This window comes from Chrysemys picta, chromosome 3 (genome assembly GCF_011386835.1).
Source record: "Chrysemys picta bellii isolate R12L10 chromosome 3, ASM1138683v2, whole genome shotgun sequence".
Classification (NCBI taxonomy): domain Eukaryota; kingdom Metazoa; phylum Chordata; order Testudines; family Emydidae; genus Chrysemys; species Chrysemys picta.
In genome coordinates, this window is record NC_088793.1 from 156,800,861 (window position 1) to 156,806,860 (window position 6,000).

Sequence of the window (6,000 nt, forward strand, 5' to 3'; positions counted from 1 at the left end):
AGGCGGTGGTGGTGGGCTGAGGGCCCAGGAAACTAGTTTTCTGTTTATCTTCAGAACAGCTACAGCATGTGCGACAGCAATACGGCCTTCCTGTAGACATCCTTTGTCTCCTGCCCCCGCTAGGGTGACCAGACAGCAAGTGTGAAAAATCGGGACGGGGTGGGGGAGTAATAGGAGCCTATATAAGAAAAAGTTCCAAAAATCAGAACTGTCCCTATAAAATCGGGACATCTGGTCATCCTAGCCCCCGCCAAAGTGCCTGATCTGGAGCAATCACCTCTAAATTTGGAGGGTGGTTCATTCTCAAGGGTCTCTTTGTGCCATGGCCTCTCTCTGGAGACTGACACCGAGCTTTACAATTGATGTTCACAGAGCCGCTGTTTTTTATGATGTGGACACTTCCAATGGGAGCTGGACTGACACCAAACAGCTGTCAGATGGCAACAGCTTTTGATCACTAATGACCTGGGGATGGATGCACCTCTAGATACTTAAATACATGGCCAATCATAAAATGTGTCATAAAAACAGAAGATGTCTAAAGTCTTCCCCGAAGCACAAAAGACAAGTGCCTCTGTCTGTCAGCTGAGGTATGCTAGTTGTAAGTTACAGCTTCTGTGGCATCTCTGTCGCAGCCTTCATTGTTCTGAAGACTGTATATTATTTAATGGGACTGGACCAAAACTGCATTGGCAAATGGACAGAGCAATAAAAATTAACTAGCATATACTAATTATTGAGAACTCATTGAGTGTACTGTCAAAGTGATTCTTCTGTGGCTTTGATTCCTTATAGAATTACTTCCTTGCCTTATGGCAACTAGACATATGATAGTTCCTCACCCTCTCCATACGTCTCATTGCTGTCTTCAGCTTGCTTACCTGGGACACTCAGAAAAGTTAATGCAAATCAATTAAAGGTGTGAAGTCAGTGTAAATAAGGTAAAGCGCATTAACTTCCAGGTAGAAGCTCTCTTCCTTGGAGAAGGATTAGTGAACTAAGGGCATTTTACTCCTGAATGAGCACATCCTCAAACAAAGTTAATGTGTTTTAATTTATACATATTGACTTCCTCATGCTGTGGTTGGCTCGCCTTAACTTTCCTGACTGCGCCTGTGTAAACAAGCACAAATTCAATACTGCAAACCCAGGGCATTTTCTTGAGCCTCTGCAGAGCAGCAGTGCAATGTACCAGGTCCTCCAGCTCCACCTTGGAAGTGATAAAAATACTCAGCTTTGCATGTGGGTCAGTGGCCAGACCAGGCTCTGATTCTAGCATACGTGATACCAGCTGCATACCTGACCGATTATTTTAATGGTCCATTGACTTCAGATACACCCATTCTGAGCACTGTAGGAAAGAATCCCCATTTGTGGTTATTTGTCAAGACCACCAGAGCTGAGCAGAATTGATCATACTGGGCATTGTGCAGCAGAACACCTGTGGTTATTTTGAATTGCTGCTTGTTAGGAGACCCCTGTGTATATGTAGCTGGGGAATGTCAACTACAATGATCCTTACCAGCTTTTATATGCCACTGCTTTGGAATGGATAAAGGCCGTGGTCTTCCCTGGGTCCTTGATCCAGTCACCAAAGCAGTTGCCTGCTCTGTGTTTGGCTCCCCTGATTGTTAGAGGCTGGTTTACTCACAGAGGGCATCAGGAATCTCCTGCCCTAAATAAAGAGTGAGGTATTCAATTGAAGTTAACCTGGCTAAAGGGTGACTTTGTTGGCACTTGTCAGAAATAGAAATGGGGCAACAAGGGTATCCAAACTTGGCGATGTGGAACACCCTGGTCTGCGAGTGAGCATCCAAGCATCTGCTGAGAAGGGCTCTGCTCAGTCCAGTGAGCAGCGCAGGGAAGCCAGCAGAACAATAATAGCCCAGGACGAAACTAGGAGGTCGGGGTAGGAAGGAAAACGGAACAGACAATTTTGCAGGGTGTCTATCTGAACAGGGTCAGGCTTCGGCTCAGATGTGTTTCTAATGGGAATCAATTCCTACCTGAAGATGTGACCCATTCTCCTGGCACCCCCACACGGTAGCTTTAGGACAGACAGCCAATGCATACCTTCTGAGCACAGGGGTCAGCGTGAGGAATGGGGGAAAAGCAAGCTCTGGGATAATAGACAACTGAGGGGTTTGTAGACAGTAACTGGTACCTTGAATTATACCAGAAGGTGCACTGGCAGCCAGTGCAGAGTATAGAAGTAAGATGTGTCTTCCTAGTCTGACCTATTTTAAGGCAGGCAGCTGCACTCTGCAATAGCTGAAGCTGCCAGGTAGCCTCAAGTAGTGTTGCAGTAATCTTTACAGTATTTTCTCCTCAATGGTGTGTAATGTTGCTGTGTGCTGTTAACAGCTGCCACATTCCCATTCAGAGGTGGCTGCATTTCAGTGATGGGTGAAAGGATCCCTGCACGTTTGTGTTGCACATCAGTAAAATGTTTCCAGCATCCCCTGGCTGCCTTGCTGTAGCTACACCAGACTTTTTCCATTAAAAGTTCCAACTGCTGTTAACACCAATACAGCTCCGCTGGCAGAAGCAATGTTGGAAGCTCTGGTGCACACTGGGCTTCTACTGCTGCTGGCATTTTAACACCATAGCATGCAACCCTGTTCAGCACATATCTAAATGACATGGCATTAACAACACTAGTGGGTGTAGGGGCCTCGTCTACATTAGGGCTCCCATCATTGCTATCGCTGGTGGCACTGCATCCGTATTAGTGAGGGTGGGAAATGTTTTCAAAACATCTTGTATAGACAAAGCCTTGGATGATGAGACCTATTGTGTGGAAACATCAGTCATTAATGAATTCTGTTAGGGTATGTCTATGCTGCATAGTGAACCCAGGCTCTGACTCTATTCCAGCCGAAACCCCCCCGCCGTCCACACACAGAGCTCTCTGACACAAGTGGAACCCTGACTCACCCAGAGGTATGGGTCCAAGTCTGTGTCCCCCTGTAGCACATGTGCAAGCCCACTAACTTTGCAGTTTAGCGGTCGCAGAAACCCGGCATGCCATGCTCGGATTCTTAGAGTTCGTCAGTGCTATTCCACAGTCCCCTGGGCCTGTGTGTCCCGGCCCTTCTGTCCCCAAACTACCCACTCGACTTCCAGGAACCAGAAGCAATCTCCTCATTCAGACACAGTTATTTGGCATGTAACCCTTCCTCTCCACACTGACTGTTCAATTGTAAGCACACGTTGGGGTATTAGCCTTCCTGAGCGCTGATTCATATTTCTGCATGTACGGTTCTGTTTATAAGTCAGCCACACTGGGACGACCTCTCAGCACAGCTGAAATGTCCTGGGCTGCCTGGATTATCAGTCCAAATCACAGCAGTGTACATGTCTCCACCCTACATGAGAATTTTACTGATTTTGCCGCCACTTTTCACCCATTCCTGACTGAGGATGCAGGCAAACTTCTCACTCAGGAATGTCGGTTACATTCCAGGGCAAGGCATACTTATTAGGGCAGACTCAGTAGCTCACGAGCCCCTCCATTTGTAGGTGTGCTGGTCAGTTACCAGATGCAACAAAAATTCCTTAGCATAGATGGATGGTGTTCCTCTGCTGGCCTGGAATAGAAGCCCTCACTGCCACTCAGATACTTCTAGCATACAAACGTCTTCCAGAGCTTGCCCTGCCTCAAAGGATGGTAAAAGCTAAGCTAGTAACAGATTCCTTCACAGGACACCTCCCCCTGGCCATGGGAAAATAATTTAATGAGACTTTTATATGAATTTAATTAATTTTATTCTTCTTACCATAATGTTTCTTGGCTTGGGTCATGGTTTTCTGGAGCTTCTGAATAGGACAGTTAAAAAAGGATGAATAAAATAAAACCAAATGATAAAAAGTCTGCTCCTGTGACTTTGCAGTGACACAGCCTCTAATAAATGGTAGAAATCCTGGTTTTGCTCTTGGCCAGACAATAATGTGCTCTTTCACTTTCCTTGGCAGGCCCTGCCAGAACCGAGGGACTAGGAACCTGGGGGAGTGGATGCTCAACCTATGTGGGAGAAAGAAAAGAATAAAGGATAAAATGCAGCAGGACATTCTGTGTTCAGTCCCCATCACATTACCATGTCCTGCAGCCTATGCAACCAATGGACAATTCAGGAATTGGTGGGCCCATGACCCAAGCAATGAACAGTTCATGGAACAGTGAAATGTACCCAGAACTACAGTCTGCTCCTGTGCAACCAAGTCCCGTATGTGCAAAATGCTCCAGAAGGGGTAAGGAGAACATAAGAAACATAAGAAAGGCCGTACCAGGTCAGACCAAAGGTCCATCTAGCCCAGTATCCTGTCTACCGACAGTGGCCAATGCCAGGTGCCCCAGAGGGAATGAACCTAACAGGCAATGATCAAGTGATCTCTCTCCTGCCATCCATCTCCACCATCTGACAGACAGAGGCTAGGGACACCATTCCTTACCCGTCCTGGCTAATAGCCATTAATGGACTTAATCACCATGAATTTATCCAGTTCTCTTTTAAACGCTGTTATAGTCCTAGCCTTCACAACCTCCTCAGGTAAGGAGTTCCACAAGATGACTGTGCGCTGCGTGAAGAAGAACTTCCTTGTATTTGTTTTAAACCTGCAGCCTATTAATTTCATTTGGTGACCCCTAGTTCATGTATTATGGGAATAAGTAAATAACTTTTCCTTATCCACTTTCTTCACATCACTCATGATTTTATATACCTCTATCATATCCCGCCTTAGTCTCCTCTTTTCCAAGCTGAAGAGTCCTAGCCTCTTTAATCTCTCCTCATATGGGTCCCGTTCCAAACCCCTAATCATTTTAGTTGCCCTTTTCTGAACCTTTTCTAGTGACACAAGGGTCATAATGTCCCATGAGACTGTAGCATTTGCACTGCATATAGTTTGGCAGTTTGGCACTTTTTGTGCTTGGGTTGTATATTCCGCACTTTTTTTGTTTTAATGGCTTTTGCCTCTTGTTGGCAGCTGGTCTGCCAATAAAGTTTGTTAATTGAAACATGCTCTTAAATAACAAAGTGTTTTGTTTGCAAACAAGAATAATTCTCAAGGTTACATGAACCATTTTAATTAAATTCATCAGCTGCTTTGGCCCTAGAAATTCTGGGATATGTGTGGGATAACATAAATGTGAGAAGACTATAGTACGTTATTGCTCCACATCTACTGCACCTTGCAGACCCATGATGTGGGTGCAAAAGGCCCATGTGGGCATCCCACGCCAGTAATGATAGGTGCACTTCCTGTCTGCATGTGACATTGTTCCAATCCAGCAGTGTCTCGAGTCCATTCTGGGTGAAATGGTTCGCCTTTCACCTTGCAGAAAGTGTGCAGTGCACATCAGGCTGCAATATGGTGGATGGCATTGGCAATATTGGCATCCAAACGGTTCTGAAGGTAGCACCAGCTTGACTTCCTCCTGTCAAATGTGTATTCCACTGCCATCCTGCAGCAGCTACTGAGCATTTAACTGAATTTATCATTGCCAGGCCTTCTGAGACCAAGGGACCGTTTCATAAACCATGGCAGAAGAGGGTATGTGGGGGTCTCTTGAATAACAGTGAGGACAGAGGCTACATTTATAATAATGTTATCTTTGGAAGGGAATAACATCCTTGCTTGTCCATGAAGATGAAGTCTTGGTCTCTGCAAAACTCTGGCAACATGCATCCGGCCAGTACCTCCCATGTTGGTGCCCATGAACCTGCCTCTGTGGCCACCAAAGTCTGTGTAATGATGCAGTAGTACCCTCTGTAGCCTATGTGCTCATTTGCTTCTTGTGGAGGACAAACTATGGGCACATGAGTCCCACGGATAGCCCTAGTGCAATTTGGGAAGCCATCGTCTCACAGCCGGAATAATTTCAGGAACATTGTTTTTGCCAGCCTTCTTTGGGGAAATGACAGTTCTGGATCCATGGCCTGGCTCTGGTAGCAAATTTTCATATCAAATGCACAGTGGGCTAACATTAAAAAGAGCTAC